Source organism: Ambystoma mexicanum, chromosome 5q (assembly GCF_040938575.1).
Source record: "Ambystoma mexicanum isolate Mex_15411 chromosome 5q, UKY_AmexF1_1, whole genome shotgun sequence".
NCBI classification, from domain to species: Eukaryota; Metazoa; Chordata; class Amphibia; order Caudata; family Ambystomatidae; genus Ambystoma; species Ambystoma mexicanum.
Genome location: NC_090933.1, coordinates 1,312,672,964 through 1,312,697,213, shown reverse-complemented (window position 1 = coordinate 1,312,697,213; position 24,250 = coordinate 1,312,672,964). Strand labels below are relative to the sequence as shown.

The 24,250-nt window shown below is 50.8% G+C and overlaps 1 protein-coding gene across 2 annotated transcripts in view; it reads right to left on the bottom strand.

Annotated features, from left to right (window-relative positions):
• The window catches only part of LOC138498070 (riboflavin transporter 2-like), a 91,716-nt gene extending 75,873 nt beyond the window's left edge, over window positions 1-15,843 (bottom strand). For both annotated transcript variants that reach the window (XM_069621922.1, XM_069621921.1), the window contains exon 1: window positions 15,711-15,843. The gene's annotated coding sequence lies outside the window, so the exon portion shown is untranslated. The remainder of the gene's footprint in view (window positions 1-15,710) is intronic.
• Between the last annotated feature and the right edge of the window lie 8,407 nt (window positions 15,844-24,250).

Genomic DNA, 24,250 nt, shown 5'->3' with positions numbered 1-24,250 from the left:
GGGGGGGCGAGTGTTAGGGAGAATTCTCTGTTTAGGCTGAATTTCCCTACCTAGTGAGTCCCCCAGCAGCTTTGCTGGATTTCTTGGGGTTTCTTTTTTTCTCCTGCCAAGAGTGAGACACTTTTTCCCTCACTCTTGGGCATGTTTGAAGAGTGTTTCTTTGGTTAACCTTGTGTTGAATGGGCAATGGGGTCTTTTACTCCATAGGGCCTCATGTGTTTTTGTGATGTGGGTTACACAGCACCCTCTGTGCAGTAACCCAGGGGTGTCCTAGGGACTCCCCAACATAGACCCCATACCCTGGGACTGACTACTGTCTCCCAGGGCAGGTAAAGTCTCCAAAGACTTTACTAGTCTTAAATCCTGAACAGAACCAGTACAAACCATCATATTGTGGACGTACTGGCTGGGGCAATTCGATTGCCCCAGGGTCTGTTAGTCAAGGGGGCACGTCTCCGTCCCCCCTGATCGAGTTTTGGCTGGTGGCAGTGGAAACTACTTTTTATATTCAACCGCGAATATTTTCCTATGGGATTTCCCATTGTTTTAGGCTAACACATTTAATTATTTATTTACGGTAGCCTCAAACATACCGCCGGTTTATATATTTATTATTATAACTCCGGTTGGGATTTTTTGCCAAAACTTGATCCTAAAATGGCATTGGCGTTCGCCTCTGTAACTCTGACCCAAAGTGGAGCCCTTTGTTCCACTTTTGGCGGGCTTCTCCACAGAAGCCCTCCAAAGTGGTGCCACTCTGTCTGGGGTACTTAGGAGGGGTGGAGGGGGATTTAGGCACCCTGGACTGAGTTACCTTGGTAACTCAAGTCGCACTCCGTCCTGATTGGCCCAAGTGGTGAGCCGGCCGGCTCACCACTGAGCATGTTTGAGTGACAGCTAGGCTGGGTGAATGGGGGTTTGCTGCATAAAAGCAGGGCTTTGGGGACTGGAACTTTAGAAGTCGCCACAGGACCAAGAATCCGACGAGGGAAGAGCTGAGCCGACCTGCTACGACGACACCACCCGGTGGAGCCCTGCTGAACCGTCTCACCACTTTTCCCAACGACCGAGGAGAACTCTTAACGGAGTGGCTCCTTCCCTTGACTGGTGGGGACAACCAGTTTTCACCTTCTTTCCGCTTCTTCGAGGTATCTTGTGGCCGCCTTGCCCGTGCCAAGCACCCCGGCAACGGGAATACCACACTTTTACCACAACCGCGAAAGTCGGTACAACCCTTTAACCGGAGGACTCCGTGGCTGGTTTCTTCCCGGGCAGTGCAACGACCTTCTTCTTCTGCTCTTCAGCGAGATCTGCTTCTTCCCTGACCGACGTCGAGCCTTGCTGCCACTGCCTGGAACAACTGCCACCGCTGGAGGATCCTTCCCGTTTAAGGTACCGTGTTCCGCCTGGCTTCCCTTGCTACCGACTGTACGGGGTAGTTTTAGCCCCCGGCTTTCGAACCTGGGATTGCCTGGGACACCCTGGCTAAACTTTCTAAGCCTCTCTAAACTCTTTCTGAACTTGTTTGCAAGACTCTAAATCCCTAATAACTGTGTGATCTTGGGCACATTTTTGCTCCGTCTGCTCTAAGAGTGGGCCCTGCCTAGTGACTTTTGCTCACCTGTGACTTTGTGCTTCCTTGAACTTACAAAGAGTGTTCTTGACCTTAGAGTGGTGTGTCTATCCTAAATCTGCTCTTTTTCCCTCCCTTCTTTGAACCTACTAGAGTGTCATCTAAAAGTTAAGCACTCACCTCTGTTTGAATTATGTGGTGTTAACCAAGAGTTGTCTAGTTAGGAATAAGGGTTGGGACTGCTTTCCATATGACTGTGTTTGAAGTGTTTTACTATATATTGCTAGAGTGTTTTCAACTTATGTGTTCTTAAAATAAATAACTATATACTTCTGAAACCAAGCTCTGGTCAGTGTTTGCTTGTGCTATTGTATTTGAGTACATATTGTGTATACTTTGCATACTGCCTAACTCTTCTTGAGGGAAGTCTGACTGCTCAGCCACAGCTACCAGGTAAATCTGGGTGGTGCAGGCTGCTACCAAGTGGGTTTACTGCTATACCTGTAGTCTTAAATCTTTTGCAGTGTTCCCCAAGGGAACTGCACAGGTTTCTGCCTAACAGGTTGGACCGGAGTTTGTATCAGAACTGGACACAGGCAGGATGCACAAAACTGAGGGACATGTACACCGATCATGAAGCCATGACGTTGCAGGAATGCAAGAGAGACGTGGGGATAAAGGCTGCAGAGGAATATAGATACATGCAACTGAAGCAATGGGTCTCCTCTCCCATCAATAAGGAAGCGGCCACGAGGCAGCTAACCCCGTTCGAGACCTACAAAACTGGTCTCGAATCTCTACAAACATCTAAATGACCAAGGGGAAGACATACAGTGGGCCTACACGAAGCAATGGGAGAAGACACTGGAAGGGCCGATGGCAAGACAACAATGGGCCTCGACATGGAACAGAATCCCGAAACTGACCCGCTCTATCCAAATTAGAGAGATGTGGCTGAAAGTGCGAGTACAGTGGCACTATAATGGCCATTCAATGTTCCCAACCACGAGTGACAAATGCTGGAGAGGGTGCCGGGACAAAGGGGACTGGAGACACATTTGGTGGAACTGCCCGATCCTTCAACCCTTTTGGGAAGAGGTCAAAGAGCAAACAATTAAGATGCTCCATAGGCCGGAAATGATACTGTGGCCTTCAAACCAAAAGGACTACTCTAAAGCACAGCCGGAGATGGGGGGCGATGACCCTGATTATTGCAGCATGGCTGACAATAGTCCAGCAATAGAAACAGAAAAATCCACGCTCACAGACCGACTGGCCTCACGAGGTGTGAAAATGTGTGTCATTGGAATGGACGACGTATAAACTGCAGGGAATGTGCGAAGCTTTCCATTAAGAATGGGGTAACATTGTAACCTATCTACAAAGTGACTACAAGATCCAATGGTGCCCCCACAACATACGAATACGAGACATGTTGTGAAGAACGCGGTGTCAGGACAAGGCAGATCCAAGACTATCAGCAGAGGCGGGAGAGGGGGGGTACCTGGGCGTTGGGGAAGGGAACACAAGCATATGTTGTTTTGTATTGCTGATTAAGAAACTGCAAATAAAAACAAATTAAAAAAAAAAGAAATTGACACTTGACACATATTATGCACAACCAATGTATGTGATAGGCCTCAATTACAGAAATGTACTACATACACTACACTCACAATTGTGTTACCTGAATACAACTTTGTACCTTGAAAAAGTCCAGGTAAGGGCGAAACAATTTCACGTGCCTCCAAACGGAGTAGGTTGGCACTACTTATAATCAAAAACTAATCTGGTATTAAACCAAAAATCAAAATATAGCCCAAGACTTGGAATAAATGTTTTGACCCATGGGAGTCTAGGCGCATGTTACCAACCTAACATACCCATAGACTGCAAACCTATAGTTCCTGATAGACTAGTGAGTATCAGCCATTGCTAGGTTCTGTTGCCAGGTAACAGCATTGAAGGATTTACTAGTACTACACACGGGAAGGTGCACTGGCCAATACTCACTACTCCAATTTGTTGAATTTATACAGCACTTTTGCCAAAGTGCTGCACAATTAATAAAGACGGTACAATAAGGGTCAATAATGAATTGCCAATGTCAAGGATGATGCCAAAAGATGTGCTTTAAGAGCAGAGCGGAAAGCATAGAAAAAGGGAGAGGGGTAGAGAGTTCTAGTTTTGCGGGACGAGCAGAAAAAAAGAGCAAAATCGGGTAGGAGCGTAAGGGATTTAGGGACATCCAGAAGGAAGAGAGATTGAGAACAGACAGAACGAGCTGGAGAATAAAAAGAAACCAGGGAGGAAAGATGTCAGAACATGGGATAGAAGACGGGATTCAAAGGAAAGCCAGGAAATTGAGTTTAGAGCATTAGAAATAGAAGTGCCCGGGGGAGATAGAAAGGAGTACAGATGGCAGAGGTATAGACAGCGGGTAGAGGGGCAAGACGATATGCAGGCAGACCAATGAGAAAAGCAGAGCGGTAATCAATTCGGTAAAGAACGAGGGAAGAGATAAGACGCTTAGTCGCGTGGAAAGTCAGAAGAGAACGAATTGTACGTATGTTAAATACCTGAAAGTGACACGATCGGGCAGTAGCTGAGACGTGAGAGACAAAGGAAAGACTAGAGTCAAATATGACTCGCAAGTTACGAGCCGGAAAGAGAGATAGAAGAGGGGGGAAATAAACAAATTGGAGGGAGAAGAGGAGATGGAGGATGATGGTGAGAAGAGAATTTGCATTTTTGATGGATTAAGGTGAAGAAACCGAGAATGCATTTTGGATTGAACAGCTAATAAACAGTCAGAGATGTTGTTGTAGATAGAATTAGAAAAGTTAGAGAAAGAGAGAAAACTCTGATAAGACCGAAAGGCTTAATGGTGTGGGAAAGGGAGGCGTTTCAAGAGAGAAAAGGCCTAGGATGGAGCCTTGGGCAACACCACGATGAAGGCAGCGAGAGGAAGAGGACAGGTTACCGGCCCAGGAAACCTAGGAGGAACGACCAGAGAGAGAGGAACGAAACCAAGGAAGGCAAGAGAAGACAAGAGAAGAGAGTGATCCACAGTGTTGAATGCCGCAGAAAGATCCAAAAGCATAACAATAGAAGAGAGCGTAGAGAGAAGGGAGTCTGTGACAGCAGGCAGAGCCACTCCGTGGAGTGCAGAGGACGGAAACCAGATTGGAAGGGAGAAAGAAGAGGGTGATCCTTACAATAGAGTGAAGTTTGGGAACAAACCGCATGTTCAAGAATTTTCGAGAAGTGAGGTAAAAGGGAGATCGGGTAATAGATGGGATTAAGGAGTCGAGAGTCGGCTTCTTAAGAACAGAGAGAATGATTGCATGATTGAAAGAGGTAGGAAAAGAGGAGAGAGAGAGAGAACGAGAGAAAGAGAGCGAGAGAGAGCGAGAGAGAACGAGAGATAGAGAGAGAGAACGAGAGAGAACGAGAGAACGAGAGAGAACGAGAGAGAACGAGAGAGAAAGAGAGAAAGAGAGAGAACGAGAGAAAGAGAGAGAGAAAGAGAGAACGAGAGAGAAAGAGAGAAAGAGAGAGGGAGAGAACGAGAGAGAAAGAGAGAGAGAGAAAGAGAGAGAGAGAGAGAGAGAGAGAGAGAGAGAGAGAGAAAGAGAGAGTCGTAAGATATGGGAGAAGGAGAGGAAAGACCTTCGGAATAAGTGAGGAAGGGATGGGGCCGAGGGGGAGGCAGACGGGTGAGCTCTAGAGATGAGATTAGCAACATCAAAATCAGAGAGCGAGGTGAAAGAAGTAAAAGGCGGAGCACGAAGGAGAGTGAGGAAACGGGGAAGGGAAGCGCACGAGGAGAAGCGTAGCCATGAAGAAAGTAGTGAAATCTGAAGGGGATGAGGCGAGTGAGACGAGCCGGATCAGGAGAAGGAGGGGTAATGACTCCATTGAAGTATTGAAAGAGGCGCCGACGATGGGAAGAAAGAGAGAAAATGATAGTACAGTCATAATATTTTGGCACTAAAAAGAGCAGAGTTGTAAGAGAATGAAAACATGATGGGCCGTGAACATCAGTAGTAAACTGGGTTTTTCCATTTACGTTTGGCGCGTCGAAGAGAGGAACGGAGAACAGTCACCCAGTGTTCAGAGGGTTTGCTTGAGGGTTTATGCTGGAGGTAACTCCTCCACTTTACCTCCAGAAACCGGTGGAATAACCACCTGGTAATTCCACCGGAGGTAATAACGCCACAAATCCCCAATGGAGTCTGATGGACTCTATAAAATGGGGGTTTACACCGACAAGCAGTCACTTCTAATCGGCAGTGCTGGTCCTTGGGCCGCCTCTCGGCGGATCTCCGGCACCAGATATGGAGCCGGATCTCGGGATCCGGCCAGAGTCAGCCGCCCAAGACCATGAACCGCGCTGGAATACTTAAAAAAAAAAAGAAATAACTAAATAAACGCCCGCGAGGGCAGCATTTCCTTTTACGCGGCTCTGGCGTGTAAAGCACAATGCTCGCTACATGTACAACTGATTCCTTGCAGATGTGCATGTAGCGAGCATTGTGATTACACACCAGTGCCAAAGCCGGCGGTAAAGGGCAATGATGTTGTCGCGGGCGTTTTTTTTTGGGAAAGTTTTCCAGTATTGCTGGATGTCCACTACGAGCCCCGCCCCCTCTAGACCACGCCCTCTCAGGCACCGCTCCTCCCCCACTCCGGCCCTTGTGTTGTGGGATCCGCCACCACATTTTTTCCATTTCCACCACTAGTAATTGGGCAGTGTTACGGCCGTAGGTAATACCACCAGACCAAGTGGTGCTAATGGTAATACCATTTGGTGGAATCTCTGTGGTATTACTGCCTAAATACCACCAAACTCATAATGAGCCCCAGACATCAACAATCATTAACATACACTATCAGACATCATCAGTCATTAACAGATTCTATAAATTGACAGACACTATCAGACATCAAAAATCATTTACATAATATAAATTAACAGACACTATCAGACATCAACAGTCATTAACAGATTCTATAAATTGACAGACACTATCAGACATCAACAATCATTTACAGACTATAAATTAACAGACACTATCAGACATCAACAGTCATTAACAGATTCTATAAATTGACAGACACTATCAGACATCAACAATCATTTACAGACTATAAATTGACAGACACTATCAGACATCAACAATCATTAACAGACTATAAATTAACAGACACTATCAGACATCATCAGTCATTAACAGATTCTATAAATTGACAGACACTATCAGACATCAACAATCATTAACAGACTATAAATTAACAGACACTATCAGACATCATCAGTCATTAACAGATTCTATAAATTGACAGACACTATCAGACATCAACAATCATTAACATACTCTATAAATTAACAGACACTATCAGACACACGGAACATCAAGGGCCGTTAACAGACCATAAAAACCAAGACACTGTCAGGCACCTAGAAATCAACGGTCATTCCCAAACATCATCAGACACTATCAGACACCTACAGATCAACAGACACCTAAAAAGCTATGAGCATGGGTGGACGCTCGGAGACCAGAGGCCCAGAGGCCACCAGACCCTCTCAAGCAGCAAACAAGAGGCAGAGCAGAGCAGGGGCGGCCTGCACACGTGGGGCGCGTGTTAAGAATCGCGGGGGAGGGGTGCAGGAGATTGAGAGAGGTCGTGCACTCCTGTGCCCTTTGATGACAGGCTGGACACCCTCAGCACTGAGGTGATCCAGGAGGGGTGCTGTCCTGGGGGCTCTTTGCCTGTAACAGAAGGCCAATGGGTGTCTAGATCCTCTTCCCAGTGAAGTGGGGGCAGGAAAGGGGGGGGGGCAGTGGCTCGGTGGGGGCCAGGTCGAGTGTGGGCTTCTTCACGGGGCAGAAGCTGAGGAGGCTGGGTTATGGCTCTGCATGGGTTTGTGGTGCATCAATCTGGGGGCCTCACAGAGGGGTTCGGGAGATGCCCGTGGGGTACTCGGAGCTGTCAGTGCCAGGAGCGCCCCCTCTATTTTGCCCGTGAAGAAGATGGTGATGGCGGGCGCCCGTCTGTAATGTGGGGGTTAGAAGTTCAGGCGGAGGCGGGTGCGGCGGAAGTGCGCCCCCTCGTGCCGGCTTTTGGTATTTAGGGGATGCTGGTCCGCAGCCCTAAGCGTCCTGTACCTGCACATGTGTACAGATGTGCACATCTTAGATGCAGGCAGCACTCCCGCTCACCCAATAGCAGAATGGGTATCAGGGAAGGAGGGGGGCATAGAGGGGGGTCCAGAAAAGAATCAGGAAGGGGGGTGGCCAGTGAATAGATGGGGGCAGGGGGAGGGGGGGGTCACAGCCTGGGAGGCTGTGGCGAGAGAAGCGGGGAGTCTGGGAACGCATCGGCCAGTGTAAGGAAGGGGGCGGGTGTGGGGGGGGGGGGCGTCTGGGGCGGGGGGACGAGGTCAGAGAAATGCCAGGGGTTGTAGTTTAGAGTCACGTGAGGTAATGGTTAGTGCTTGCATTATCCACTGTCATTTTGCACTTCCAGTCGTTTGACAATGGGGGGGGTCTCCTAAAAACGTTAGAAGGTGTCTCTCTCCAGCCTAAACATTATCCGGTGGCAGTTGCATACATGTCAACATGCACCATTCCACTGGGGAGATGTCGTTTTAATGTTGCATTGTGGGACTTGTAGTGCCTGGGGGCCTGGCCCACAATTCACAGAAAGACATAAATCAGGACTGGACTTCCATCTCCCGGCTGGAATGCAATGGGGAACCAAACTCTACTATCAAGCACTTAAAAAACAACAGACGTCATCAGACATCTAAAGAGCATGTAACGTCAGCAGACATCCAATGACCAGACACCAAGCGACCAACGAACGGTGTCAGACACCCACACGGCAGCCGACATTACCGTATCACCAAACAAATTCAGCCTGCGGGAGGCAAACCACCCGCAGACCGGAATCAAAATGAACACTACCAGACATCCAAATACCATTGGGGCTATCACAAACACTCTCAGACACCAAGAATGGACTCGACAAGACATCCAAAGGACACTATGAGTTATGGAACTGCCAAGAGCAGTGTGACACGTCCAGACACCAAGGTACACTCAAGAGACCCACTGAGAATGTCAAGAACCGGAAGAGCAGGCGCCCTACTGCACACAGACACCCAATGACAATGTCAGACACCTGAAGGCAAACAGCAAGTGACTAACGGGCGTTATTAGTCCGGTAAAGAGCTCCGCGGACTGAAATCCACCCCGAGCACTGCGGGTCCGAGGTTGAAGTCCAAGCAGCGCTCAGCATTTCATCATTGTAAGGGCGACGAAAGAAGCACCGTGAAGTTGGTTAATGTAAAAAACATTTTTCTAAATTGTATTTATAATTGTTTTATTGAAAATCTTTACAAAATGCAAGAGAAAAAAAGAGTATTTAAAACATGAGTAAATAACACGTCCAGCAATTATCTAAAGGACCTTTTAAGAGCCCCATTAAATAGACAACCAGAAAGCAATACACACTGGCAGAGGCACACAGCACCGCGTTCACGTTTAGACACAGAATTTAAACACAACCAACCTGGTCCAAACACAGCAAGATGATGTCAGACCCCACTGATCCCCCTTGACTCCCTTGCACCCTGTGGGCAGCACGCGGCTGGACGGCACGCCCCTGGGTTTTTAAGGAATTACCAAAACACGCATTGTCTACACGCAGCGCCGCACGGCAACAGGCTACGCCACAAGGAACGGCCTCATTCCGTGTCGCCCATCCGGTATTAAAGCACTTTCCCGGACCTACCGACTGCAGGTCTGCCGGTGGGGCGCCAGCCTACTTGCAATATACGGTCACCAGCATCTTTTCTGGACCAGCAAACTACAAGTCTGCCTGTAGGGGCTGCGAAACTACAAGCAAAGCTGACCTGCCGGTAGTTCAAGACCCTCCCGGCAGATTTCTCAGTGAAGCACCGAGACTGTTACTAACAGTGCCGGTGCTTCGGTGTTCCCATTCCCGTGGAGTCTATGGGAGCTTCCCGTTCCTATGCTGGCCGGAATGTCCCGGTGTTACCAGGATATCAGGCCGGCAGCCCACCGGCAACCTCCTAAAGGGGGCCATGGAAACCTATGGGATTACACGAGAATGGGAGCTTCCCGGTCCTCCGCTGGCCGGAATGTCCCGGTGTTACCAGGATATCAGGCCGGCAGCCCACCGGCAACCTCCTAATGGGGGCCATGGAAACCTATGGGACTGCACGAGAATGGGAGCTTACCGGTCCTCCGCTGGCCGGAATTTCCCGGTGTTACCAGGATATCAGGCCGGCAGCCCACCGGCAACCTCCTAATGGGGGCCATGGAAACCTATGGGATTACACGAGAATGGGAGCTTCCCGGTCCTCCGCTGGCCGGAATGTCCCGGTGTTACCAGGATATCAGGCCGGCAGCCCGCCGGCAACCTCCTAATGGGGGCCATGGAAACCTATGGGATTACACGAGAATGGGAGCTTCCCGGTCCTCCGCTGACCGGAATGTCCCGGTGTTACCAGGATATCAGGCCGGCAGCCCACCGGCAACCTCCTAATGGGGGCCATGGAAACCTATGGGACTGCACGAGAATGGGAGCTTCCCGGTCCTCCGCTGGCCGGAATGTCCCGGTGTTACCAGGATATCAGGCCGGCAGCCCACCGGCAACCTCCTAAAGGGGGCCATGGAAACCTATGGGATTACACGAGAATGGGAGCTTCCCGGTCCTCCGCTGGCCGGAATGTCCCGGTGTTACCAGGATATCAGGCCGGCAGCCCACCGGCAACCTCCTAATGGGGGCCATGGAAACCTATGGGACTGCACGAGAATGGGAGCTTACCGGTCCTCCGCTGGCCGGAATGTCCCGGTGTTACCAGGATATCAGGCCGGCAGCCCACCGGCAACCTCCTAATGGGGGCCATGGAAACCTATGGGATTACACGAGAATGGGAGCTTCCCGGTCCTCCGCTGGCCGGAATGTCCCGGTGTTACCAGGATATCAGGCCGGCAGCCCACCAGCAACCTCCTAATGGGGCCATGGAAACCTCTGGGATTACACGAGAATGGGAGCTTCCCGGTCCTCCGCTGGCCGGAATGTCCCGGTGTTACCGGGATATCAGGCCGGCAACCTCCTAATGGGGGCCATGGAAACCTATGGGACTGCACGAGAATGGGAGCTTCCCGGTCCTCCGCTGGCCGGAATGTCCCGGTGTTACCAGGATATCAGGCCGGCAGCCCACAGGCAACCTCCTAATGGGGGCCAGGGAAACCTATGGGACTCTATGAAGGGGGATTAACACCGTCGCTCGGCGCTCGTGATCCAGAGCGTGCCGGAAACGGTAATAGCCTTTTTGTCGGTAGCCACCGGCAGGGTTGTAGCGAGGCTGCATGTGTCTTGTCTCCTATGTGCACTTCTTGTGATGTCACTTCCCAACGCTTGCGTCACCGACCCCCCCCCCCCACACTTTTTAGTTTGGGCTAGCCCCACCTATGAGCCGAAACGACTGCAGTCTTAGTTCTGGCTCTTGAAGCTGAAACGATTACACTGGAGTACAGATAGTGAGGAGCGGCCCACGAGGAGGGGCACAGCTTGCAGGTGTTGCTTGGTTATTTGCCCACTCATTGACTGCCCATACACATGCTAATCCCTCAGGCCATTCCCACCCCTCCTCGCCCAAATGACCTCCTTATGGGACCTTTTTCAGCTAGCTTTAATCAAGCCTTGCCATCAGTGCCTGCCAGTGTTTTCTCAAAGCAGTCTCATGAAAGTGAATAAACCCGCTACAGGTGTCACTTGCCAGCGCTGCCTCCAGCCACTCGCTGTATCCGCTTCCTCCACCCTGTCCTGTTAAAGACAAGCATTGGCAGAGCCAACCATTTGGGTTTGTGCAGAGGTGTGCGGCATTTTCCAGGCACCGCTGTTAGATGCCCAGGTACTCGCACCACTTTTTCACCTGCTTGCATGGACGGCCAGTTAATACCACCACGCAGGGCCTGGCAAGTGCCTTTCCCATGCCTACACAAATGCCCAAACTCTTGGCATTGCCAATGCTTCTTTATGTATGGCCCGAGGCCTGCCTGTGGGCGCCCGCAGTCTGCTATGGCAGCGGGCACACCGCGTGCAGAGAGAACACAAGCCAGGCAGCCGGGGAGAGTTGGTGAAGCCCAGAGAAAGAGACAGGCTGGGAGAGCCGGCAACTCGAGACAGGCACCGTCTGGAGATCGCCGGACATCTCCTACCTGCGAGAGTGGCTAGAACCCCGCGGTGCACCTCGCAATGCTTCCTCGTGCACCTCCAGTGCCGTGCATGCACTCAATGCTGCTGCCTGTGCACCTCAATGCTCCCCCGTGCACCTCCAGTGCCGTGCATGCACTCAATGCTGCTGCCTGTGCACCTCAATGCTCCCCCGTGCACCTCCAGTGCCGTGCATGCACTCAATGCTGCTGCCTGCCTGTGCACCTCAATGCTCCCCGTGCACCTGCAGTGCCGTGCATGTACTCAATACTGCTGCCTGCCTGTGCACCTCAATGCTCCCCCGTGCACCTCCAGTGCCGTGCATGTACTCAATGTTTCTGCCTCAATGCTCCCCCGTGCACCTCCAGTGCCGTGCATGCACTCAATGCTGCTGCCTGCACACCTCAATGCTCCCCCGTGCACCTCCAGTGCCGTGCATGCACTCAATGCTGCTGCCTGTGCACCTCAATGCTCCTCCGTACACCTCCAGTGCCGTGCATGCACTCAATACTGCTGCCTGCCTGTGCACCTCAATGCTCCCCCGTGCACCTCCAGTGCCGTGCATGCACTCAGTGCTGCTGCCTGCCTGTGCACCTTTAATGCCGTGCACGTACTCAATGCTGGTGCCGGCGAACCTCAATGCTCCCCGTGCACCCGCAGTGCCGTGCATGTACTCAATGCTGCTGCCTGCCTGTTCACCTTGAATCTCCCCCGTGCACCTGCAGTGCCGTGCATGTACTCAATATTGCTGCCTGCCTGTGCACCTCGCAATGCTCCCCTGTGCACCTCCAGTGCCGTGCATGCACTCAATGCTGCTGCCTGCCTGTGCACCTCAATGCTCCCCCGTGCACCTGCAGTGCCGTGCATGTACTCATTACTGCTGCCTGCCTGTGCACCTCAATGCTCCCCCGTGCACCTGCAGTGCCGTGCATGTACTCAATACTGCTGCCTGCCTGTGCACCTCAATGTTCCCACGTGCACCTGCAGTGTCGTGCATGCACTCAATGCTGATACCTGCCTGTGCAACTCAATGCTACCCCGTGCACCTTTAATAGTGTGCAAGTACTCAATGCTGCTGCCTGCCTGTGCACCTCAATTCTCACTGTGCACCTGCAGTGCCGTGCATGTACTCAATGCTGCTGCCTGCCTGTGCGCCTCAAGCCTCAATGCTCCCCCGTGCACCTGCAGTGTCGTGCATGTACTCAATGCTGCTGCCTGTGCACCTCAATGTTCCCCGTGCACCTGCAGTGCCGTGCATGTACTCAATGCTGCTGCCTGCCTGTGCACCTCAATGCTCCCCCGTGCACCTCCACTGCCGTGCAAATACTCAATGCTGCTGCCTGTGCACCTCAATTCTCCCCCGTACACCTCCAGTGCTGATCACTCGATGCTGCTGCCTGCCTATGAACCGCAATGCTCCCCCGTGCACCTGCAGTGCCGTGCATGTACTCAATGCTGCTGCCTGCCTGTGCACCTCAATGCTCCCCCGTGCACCTCCACTGCCGTGCAAATACTCAATGCTGCTGCCTGTGCACCTCAATTCTCCCCCGTACACCTCCAGGGCCGTGCACGCAGTGCTGCTGCCTGCCTGTGCACCTCAATGCTCCCCCGTGCACCTCCAGTGCCGTCCATGTACTCAATGCTGCTTCCTGCCTGTGTACCTCAATGCTCCCCCGTGCACCTCCAGTGCCGTCCATGTACTCAATGCTGCTTCCTGCCTGTTCACCTCAATGCTCCCCGTGCACCACCAGGGCCGTGCACAGCACTCAATGCTGCTGCCTGCCTGTGCACCTCAATGCTCCCCCGTGCACTTCCAGGACTGTGCACGCAATGCTGCTGCCTGCCTGTGCACCTCAATGCGCCCCCGTGCACCTGCAGTGCCGTGCACGTACTCAATGCTGCTGCCTGCCTGTGCACCTCAATGCTCCCCGTACACCTCTAGTGCTGTGAACTCGATGCTGCTGCCTGCCTTTGCACCTCAATGCTACCACGTGCACCTTTAATGCTGTGCACGTACTCAATGCTGGTGCCGGCGAACCTCAATGCTCCCCCGTGCACCTCCACTGCCGTGCATGTACTCAATGCTGCTGCCTGCGCACCTCAATGCTCCCATTACACCTCCAGGGCTGTGCACTCAATGCTGCTGCCTGCCTATGCACCTCAATGTTCCCCGTGCACCCCCAGTGCTGTGCACTTACTCAATGCTGTTGCCTACTTGTGCACCTCAATGCTCCCCCGTGCACCTCCAGGGCAGTGCACTTACTCGATGCTGCTGCCTGCCTATGCAACTCAATGCTCCCCCGTACACCTCCAGTGCAGTGCACTTACTCAACGCTGCTGCCTGCCTGTGTACCCCAATGCTCCCCCGTACACCTCCAGTGCTGTGCACTTACTCAATGCTGTTGCCTGCTTGTGCACCTCAATGCTCCCCATGCACCTCCAGGGCAGTGCACTTACTCGACGCTGCTGCCTGCCTGTGCACCTCAATGCTCCCCCATGCACCTCCAGTGCAGTGCACTTACTCAACGCTGCTGCCTGCCTGTGCACCTCAATGCTCCCCGTGCACCTCTAGTGCAGTGCACTTACTCAACGCTGCTGCCTGCCTGTGTACCCCAATGCTCCCCCGTACACCTCCAGTGCTGTGCACTTACTCAATGCTGTTGCCTGCTTGTGCACCTCAATGCTCCCCCATGCACCTCCAGGGCAGTGCACTTACTCGACCCTGCTGCCTGCCTGTGCACCTCAATGCTCCCCCGTACACCTCCAGTGCAGTGCACTTACTCAACGATGCTGGCTGCCTGTGCACCTCAATGCTCCCCCGTGCACCTCCAGTGCAGTGCACTTACTCAACGCTGCTGCCTGCCTGTGCACCTCAATGCTCCCCGTACACCTCTAGTGCTGTGAACTCGATGCTGCTGCCTGCCTTTGCACCTCAATGCTTCCCCGTGCACCTCCATTGCCGTGCATGTACTCAATGCTGCTGCCTCAATGTTCCCCGTGCACCTCCAGTGCCGTGCACTTACTCAATGCTGCTGCCTGCCTGTGTACCTCAATGCTACCACGTGCACCTTTAATGCCGTGCACGTACTCAATGCTAGTGCCGGCGAACCTCAATGCTCCCCCGTGCACCTCCACTGCCGTGCATGTACTCAATGCTGCTGCCTGCGCACCTCAATGCTCCCATTACACCTCCAGGGCTGTGCACTCAATGCTGCTGCCTGCCTATGCACCTCAATGTTCCCCGTGCACCCCCAGTGCTGTGCACTTACTCAATGCTGTTGCCTACTTGTGCACCTCAATGCTCCCCCGTGCACCTCCAGGGCAGTGCACTTACTCGATGCTGCTGCCTGCCTATGCAACTCAATGCTCCCCCGTACACCTCCAGTGCAGTGCACTTACTCAACGCTGCTGCCTGCCTGTGTACCCCAATGCTCCCCCGTACACCTCCAGTGCTGTGCACTTACTCAATGCTGTTGCCTGCTTGTGCACCTCAATGCTCCCCATGCACCTCCAGGGCAGTGCACTTACTCGACGCTGCTGCCTGCCTGTGCACCTCAATGCTCCCCCGTGCACCTCCAGTGCAGTGCACTTACTCAACGCTGCTGCCTGCCTGTGCACCTCAATGCTCCCCGTGCACCTCCAATGCAGTACACTTACTCAACGCTGCTGCCTGCCTGTGTACCCCAATGCTCCCCCGTACACCTCCAGTGCTGTGCACTTACTCAATGCTGTTGCCTGCTTGTGCACCTCAATGCTCCCCCATGCACCTCCAGGGCAGTGCACTTACTCGACCCTGCTGCCTGCCTGTGCACCTCAATGCTCCCCCGTACACCTCCAGTGCAGTGCACTTACTCAACGCTGCTGCCTGCCTGTGTACCTCAATGCTTCACACGTGCTCCTCCGAGCGTTGTTCCATGCGCATCCCGAATGCAGCCGCCTGTGCACTTCTCCTCGGTGCACTGTCACTGCACGCCTCCGCGGCTCCCCGTGCAGCTCTTGGGACACCTCGCGCGCAGCCCGGCGCTTGTATCTGGCGCTTGAGCTGAAGATTCTGCCACATCATGCTGACTGGCTGCGGGGACAGGCGCGCCGCCACGATTGGCTGCGCGGCGAGGGGCGTGGCTGCGAGGCGCGGCCGGCTCCGGGATTGGCTGGCGGGAGGCGGCGACGCTCGGCCGAGTTTTATGAATGAGGCGTGTGACGTCACCGCGGAGGGAGCGCTCGGCGGGCTCCGCGTGGCAGCGTAAGTTGCCCGGCGCGGAGCTGCGACGCGGGAAGTCTAGGAAGCGCCAATGAGGTCGGTGGCTGGGCCAGCTGCGTGCAGAGCCGGCCCCCGCCCCCCCCCAGTCCCACCAACAGGCCGCAGCGTGCATTCATGGCACAGGGTAGTCACTGTGTTGCGGAACAGCCGGTGTTATTCAGAAGAAGCTGCACGCCTGTCCTGCCCGCAACGAAAGAAAAGCAGCCCTCCCCCTGGTCCTCAACCCGACACCTGCACCACAGGGAGCAGAACTACAAGTCCCACAATGCATTGTGTGTGCGCCCTGTTATAATGCAAGTGTGGTGGTTCAATGATGACACAGGAGTCCTGGTTTAGTTAGGAGGCTTTAGTAGGTCCCAGATATAAAGAACAGGCAATTGAAGTTACAGGTAGGACAAGTACATGAGGGAATGAAACATCCACCATTCAATTTCCAACCGACACAGAGAGACCCTGGGCACTCACACCATAACATTCTAGGTGGAACACTCTAATCCAAGCATTCCAGACGCAGGCTCACACATACTTAGGAAACAGCTACCAACCCAGGATAGGTAAATCATAACACGCCTCTCGCCCCTCTCCCGGGGTATCACACGGCCGCACACACCATCATGTCTCCCGCTGAGGCCTCACACTCTTCAGGGTGTCTGCTGTCACGCGTGAGTCTTTCCAGTGCAGATGTCTTTCCCCTTGCATTCTGGTACCTGTAGTTCAGCACTTAGAATGGCGTGTGCATCTTGATGGGTGTAACTAAGAATACACAGAAAGAGACCGGGCCGGGCGTGCCCCTCGCCGCTAGGCATACCGTGATGGGATGAATCCGGCTACACAACCACCCTGCGGTGTAAGCAGGTGGATGCAGGGAGGTAGCTTTCAGGGGCCGGACTTTGCTTTTCAGCTAAGAGCCCTTTGCACTTTTAACCTGTGGGCCGAAAAATTATGGGAAATGAAGCATCACAAGTCCCAGAATGCAACCTACCAGTGATTAAAAATGCAGTGCTGGATGGGGGTGCCACCTAGGTGATACTAAAGGCTTCTTGTCACTAGACCCCACACTCTGCACATCATTTAGCGCCCAGACGTCTATGGGCCGTAGTTGCGCTTTATATGTTTTGTTACATTACATTCCAGGCCGCCCCATGACAGCTGCATTTATAATCCAAAGGACCGGTGCTGTCAGAACTCCTGGAAGCCAGCCCCGGAGAAGCCCAGGAGCTCGGCTTCTCCTGGTGTTTGGGATGGACCTGTGATGGAAGCCGGGTGGTCAGATGATAAAAGCTTTGTAACTGGAGGGACAGCCTCAGAACGTGCAGGACAAAGAGGCTAGCGTATGATTATATACAAAGGGGTGGTCCTGCCTTCAAACATTTGAACTTGCAATGATTTAGATGCAATGACCATTTTGAAACCTCCAAGGTATGGACAATAGAACAATACAAATGATGCTTCTATTGAAAAAAGGGGAAATTATCCAAACGCTGGACTTATATCATAGTGGCCTTTTTTAATTTGGCTACATATATAATTTAGCAATCATAGAGTAAAAACAAATGCAGAACATTTTCAATCAGATGAGTTACAGTTTTCTCAAAAAAAGGACAGCAATGTGAAAACGGATATATAAACAATAATGAAAAAAGCATTTTTGTATTCAATGCATTCAACAAAATAAGGTGGGTGTTATAAATATACACACTCTTTAGCGCATATATAGTCCACAATAAGTTTATAAAGTAGTTGGGCTGGTCCGCTATGGAGTGGGCGGTGATCCTAAAAAAAGGTAGGGTCTGTTGTAGCCTGGCTTAGAAAGGGATACCCAGATGACTGGTCCGACGTCAAGAACTAGAAGTGTTGGCGGGTTTGGTGGTCAATATACACAGTTTATAATTCCAGAAGCTGTGTGACCTCGGACGTTTCGGCAGGATGGTTGTAAAGCCTTCTTCTGGGGCCAAGGTAAAACAGGTCTCCCTATAGATTAAAAGAAAAAACTCAACATAAAGTGTGTTTAGGAAGAGTCCAGAGAGTAGATGGTGCCTCTAGAGCAAAGGAGTGGAGATAAAACTAAGGGCTCTCTATATGGAGTAGTGAGCAGTCCACAAAAAAAGGGTATTGCAAAAGGAGATCCTGGCACCCAATAAACTAACCTTCTGTAAAAGCTGCAAAGGGGATGCTGCTTCAAAAGAATAGCCACTTATGTTCATGGGCAAGCGTGGTATTACTGCTGCTGAGGTGTGTTGTCAGCGGTTGCCTATAGAAAGGGGAGAGACAAAAAATGTCCCACATCAATAGAATGCCGTTCCTTGACGCTCGGATAAGTGGTGGTACGGCAATCGTAACGAAAAATAGCACAGCATACCTTGTAGGCTCGTAAGCACAGTGTGTGATTGCTGCCTCACGTGCGCTCGAACTGGAGCGGTAACGGTCCTGTGTGCAACAGCCTAGGGGTCTGGAGCAATGCAAACGCCGTGTTTACTACGCAGATTGTATGGAAGTGCAGTCGTGTTGCCGACTCCGGTCCGGCAACTGAAGCTGTAGACACTAGTGCCTGTGCGCATGTGTAATAATGTAGTGTTACAGTATTGCGCATGCGCGGGAACGTACCCGGTACGGTTGCCATGGTAGTGTTTGTAAGCAGTAATCACTAGGAAAGAAGGGAAATAATGTGTACCCCAGGCTAGTGCCGAATTGAGAAATGGCGTTAAACGCTGGCGAACACATAACGAGGCAAGACTATCAGTAATATGCCCTGTTGTAAGAATGAAAATAAACCAATGGAAGTCGGAGAATCAAACAACAAAATGCGTTTTAGATAGTAGGTGGACTCAGTTCTTAGATGGGACAAGTTAAAAAAGGTAGCAGACCTATTGGGTGGTTGGGCTGGGTGTATGTATAGAGCCCTGCGGAGACCTCTTCTAATGTGTTATTCTCCCACCTATGGTTGCTAAGTGGGGCCTAGGGATGGAGCCAGAGGTGCTCTAGGCAGGGGCCTAGCCTAGCGATAATCTACATGGCTGAATACGAGAGAAGCTACATACTTAACAATGCCAATCCTTTCCATGAAAACATCAGTTTATGGTTTAGGTATATTGATGATGTTATTTTTATCTGGCAAGGTAACAGTCAAGATTTACCCACCTTTCAGAACTGGATCAACAATCAAACACAGGAAATCAAATTCCCCATGAGCAACAGTAACATCAGCATCAGCTTCTTGGACCTTAATATCATGGTGTCAGACAACAAACTCACTTGTTCCATCTATAAAAAAGATACCGATAGAAACACCACGTTGCACTACAGAAGTCACCACCCAAAAAGTCTACGAGTTAACCTACCGTACGGTCAGTTCCTAAGGATCCGCAGAAACTGTACCGAAACCAATGACTTCAAGATTCATGCAACTGAATTACAAGACAAACTCCGGACAAGGGGGTATCCGAAGAGACTGCTGAAAAACACGAGAAAAAGAGCCATATGCACTCCCAGAGAAGCTCTGCTCACTCCTAAATCACGTGAAGAGACAACCAATAACACCATGGCATGCATTTGAACCTTTAACTCCCAACACATCACAACTGAAAGGGATAATCAAAAAAGTCTGGCCTATAGTACGGCTAAGTCTACCTGAAGAACCTCTTCCAAGGATGGCTTTGAAGAGATCAAAAAATCTTAGAGATATCCTCACACAAGCCAGACTTAAACGGAAAGAAGCTAGGTCCACTCTATGGAACATGCAAGAAATTCGGGGACACCACCCATGTGGCAACTGCGCAGTCTGCAACCAGACTCCGAAGATTAAAGCCTTCAAGATAGGAGATAAAGAGTGGGAACTCCGTCATTTTTCGAATTGCAAAACACCTAATGCCATCTATTTAATTGAATGCCCCTGCAAACTTCGGTATGTAGGTCAAACCTCCCGCCTGGTCCACAAAAGGATCGGCGAACATAAGTCACGGATCAGATGTAAAACACATACAGCTCCTCTAGTTTCCCACTTCCTTGAATACCAACACAGCTTCGACTGCTTCAAATGGTGGGTGATAGACAAAGTCCTAGAATCTTCGAATAGCGCTAACAGGTTACCAGTCATTTGGTCGAAAATCAAATGGTCGAATGACCATTTGATCGAAGTAAAATGGTTGGAAAAAAAAGGTCGCTTTTTTTTTTTTTTTTTTTTTTTTATGGTGGGGTTGCCCCCCAACCTCCCTTTTTCTTTATTAAAAATATTTTTTAAGCAAGCAAAACGAAAAAAATATATATAAATAAATAAATTCGACCTTTTTTTTCGACCATTTTGATTTGATCAAATGGTCATTCGACCATTTATTTTTGACCAAATGACCGGACACCGCGCTAACACACTCAATTTCAAAAAGTCATGGTGGATTTTTAAACTCCAAACTTCTACCAAGGGACTCAATGAGCTGGCACCTTCAGAATACCAATAAACATCCTTGAGGAGCATCCCCTATACATTCCCCCTGCCTAGAGCACCTCTGGCTCCATGCCTAGGCCCCACTTAGCAACCATAGGTGGGAGTATAACACATTAGAAGTAAGAGGTCTCCGCAGGGCTCTATACATACACCCAGCCCAACCACCCAATGGGTCTGCTACCTTGTTTAACTTGTCCCATCTAAGAACTGAGTCCACCTACTTTCTAACACGCATTTTGTTGTTTGATTCTCCGACTTCCATTGGTTTATTTTCATTCTTACAACAGGGCATATTACTGATAGTCTTGCCTTGTTATGTGTTCGCCAGCGTTTAACGCCGTTTCTCAATTCGGCACTAGCCTGTGGTACACATTATTTCCCTTCTTTCCTAGTGATTACTGCTTACAAACACTACCATGGCAACCGTACCGGGTACGTTCCCGCGCATGCGCAATACTGTAACACTACATTATTTTTTTTTTTAAAACCTTTATTTTTGGGTTTTAACAAGAGCATACAATAACGACCTTTGACGACAGGTCAAGACAACAAAACAAAAGAAGAACAGTGCGTTCATTACACCTACAATGCAATTTTCACAGTCTGTGGGTCATTTTCTCATCAGCTTAGATAACTTTTGGGACAATGTGCTCTGCCGAGGGCTGGGGAGGTAAGCCGGGGTCGGACTATCAGCGATGTTATGGTTCATGGGTGAGGATTGAGAGGTAGTGACATCAGAAGTAGAGAGTAGATAGCTGATGTAAGGAACCCATATATCCAGAGGACGTGCGTGTAGAGGGAGAGCCCGTAGGAATTCAGCGCCCATATCTTGACAGTAAAGAATGTCGCTTTTCCATGCCGCTGGTGAGGGAAGGGGACCGCGACCCCAAGTCAGGGCTATTCTTCTGCGGGCAAGCACTAGGAGCAAAGAAGCGAGCCTTCTCCCCAGGGCCTGTAGGTGTTTTGTCATGCTCAGGAGGGCGATGGTCGGATGCAGGGCAATCACCTCACCGATCACATCACTTGTGTGCTGTAAAACTGAGGACCAGAAACGGGCTACACCCGGGCACTGCCATGCGAGGTGAACAAAGTCAGCGGCTGGGGTGCCGCATCTTTCGCAGTGATCAGAGACTTCGGGGTGATGGCGCCGCCTCTTTTGGGGAGTATAGTATGTCTGGTGGATGAAGTTGAAGTGTATCTGCTTATAGCGAGTGTTTAAGGCTACTATTTGGGTTTGTTGAAGGATGTAGGTCCATTCGACGTCGGGTATCTTGGCATGGAGGGCTCTCTCCCAACGCTGTTTCGCAATGACGGCGGGTATAGTTGTGTCGGCGAGCAGTGATCTATATATCGTGGAAACCAACCGCCCCTCTCCCCCTGCCTGTATCACATTGTGTAAGAGGGTCCATGTTGGTGGTTGTTTAGGGAATGTTGGGAGGAGGGCCTGCAAGTTGTGCCGCAGCCTGAAGTAAAGAAAAATGTCAAGCGAGGTATTGCCCCCTCTCTCTCTGATCATTTGTGGGGTTATGAACATATCCTCTGGGAAGAGGTCCCCAAATGTTTGGATGTTAGTTTTGTCCAGCCAGATCAGGAAGACTTTTTCGTTAGTCAGAGGTATACCGGGGATAAACTTGATGGTTAATAGCGGAGAGTATCTTATCTATATTTCGTATTTGCGGGCTATTTTCTTCCAGATGGCGTTTGAGGACTGGACTGTGTTTAATGTGTTGTGCGGAACCGGTTGCTCGCTAAAGATGACTGCTGTTAGGAAGTCGGGGGACGCCAGGGCGCGCTCAACTTGAACATGTGGGCGGATATGTTCAGAGGCATACCAATGGCCTAGGAATTGGGCTTGGGCGGCCCAATAGTACTTTTCTATATCGGGAAGTGCGAGGCTGCCTTGAGCTACCGGTAATGTCAGTGTCGTATATGCGACTCTTGCTGGCTTGCCCGCCCATATTAGTTCCAAGATGAGGGTTCTGATTTTCTGAATAAAAGCGCGTGGGAGTATTAGAGGTATATTTGTGAACAGATAGAGGAGCTTGGGAAGAATCACCATCTTGGTGAGTGAAACCCTCCCCCAGAGTGTTAATGGAAGTGACTTCCATCTTTGGACGCGCTCACGAAGGGAATGGAACACCTGGCCGTAGTTGTCTTTAAAGATTTCGTCGTGATTAAGTGACATGAGGATACCAAGATAACGCACCCTGGTGCTTTCCCACTTAAAACCGTGGTCATCACGAAAAATAGATGTGGATGTCGTCAGTGGAAATATTACCGATTTCGAGTGGTTTATTTTGAGCCCAGAGATGCCGCTAAATCGGATTACCTCGCGCATAATTGGATTAAGATTTGTTTGGGGATCTTTAATAAAAAGCAACACGTCGTCCGCATAGAGGGAGACGATCAGCCTGTGTGGGCCTAGAGTGATGCCTCTATCCACACGGTGTGCTCTCAATCTAGAGGCGATTGGTTCCATAACTAAGGCAAAGATAAGGGCGGATAGGGGGCACCCCTGCCTAGTTCCGCTTTCCAACCTGACTCCAGGAGATCTGGTGGCGCCGAGGGTGATGTAGGAGCGGGGGCCATTATAAAGTAGAGAGACCATTTTGACGAAAGTTTTCCCCAGACCCATTTGTGTGAGTGTTGCAAAGATATAAGGCCATTCGACAGAGTCGAACGCCTTCTCGGCGTCTAACAGTACCGCAATGGCCTGCTGTGAGGGGTCGAGTGCGGCAATGACGCCAAAGAGTCGTTGAATACCGTATGTCGTGCTGCGGCCTGGGATAAATCCGGCTTGGTCACCTAGGACTAGTGCGGGCATGAGGGGAAGGAGACGGTTAGCGAGAATCTTGGCCAGGATCTTGTTATCTAGATTGATCAGTGAAATTGGCCTATAAGAGGCACAATCGTCCCGTGGTTTGCCTGATTTATGAAGGAGAATTACATTGGCTTCATGGAGGGTGGGAGGGAGTATCCCACGCTCCAGGGCCTCATCGTATACTTGCAGGAGTATCGGGGCTAGCACGGCTGCATGGGTTTTGTAAAATTCGCCTGTCAAGCCATCGGGACCGGGTGCCTTAGTGTTCGGGAGAGATTTTATTGTTTCAGTAATTTCTTCTAGGGTGATAGGTGCGTTCAGTGGTTCGCGTAATTCATGGATTACCCAGTACAGTTCGGTGTCGTTCAGGTAGTTCTGAATCTCTTCGGGGTTGCTAGTGATATTAGAGCTATACAGGTCTTGGTAGAATTTATGGAATGTATTAGTGATTCCCTCTTCGGTGTATGATAGGGTTCCCTGCGTGTCACGGATACATTCAACTCGGGGGGGGGTGTTTGATCTAGTCTCAAAAGGCGGGCCAGGAGCGCCCCGGGTTTCTGCCCCTCTCCATACTGTTTAATCTTGTGTTTCCGGCTCAGAAATTTCAGTTCGCGTTCAGCTGTCTCTTGGAATTTGTCTAATTCTATCTTTAGTTTGGCCTGGGTCCGCACGTCTGGGGATGCTGATTGAGTATTTTCTAGATCTTTCAGGCGTTGTTCACATTCTGTCAACTCGCGCCTAATTAGTTTTAGAATGCCGTTCTCTTTGGCCATGCACACGCCTCTCACATAGCATTTAAGTGTTTCCCATAACGTGCTGGCTGAATCGACTGAGCCCTGGTTTATCGCAAGGAAAGTGGTGATGTCTTGACGAAGCTCGTCAGCGAAGATAGGATCT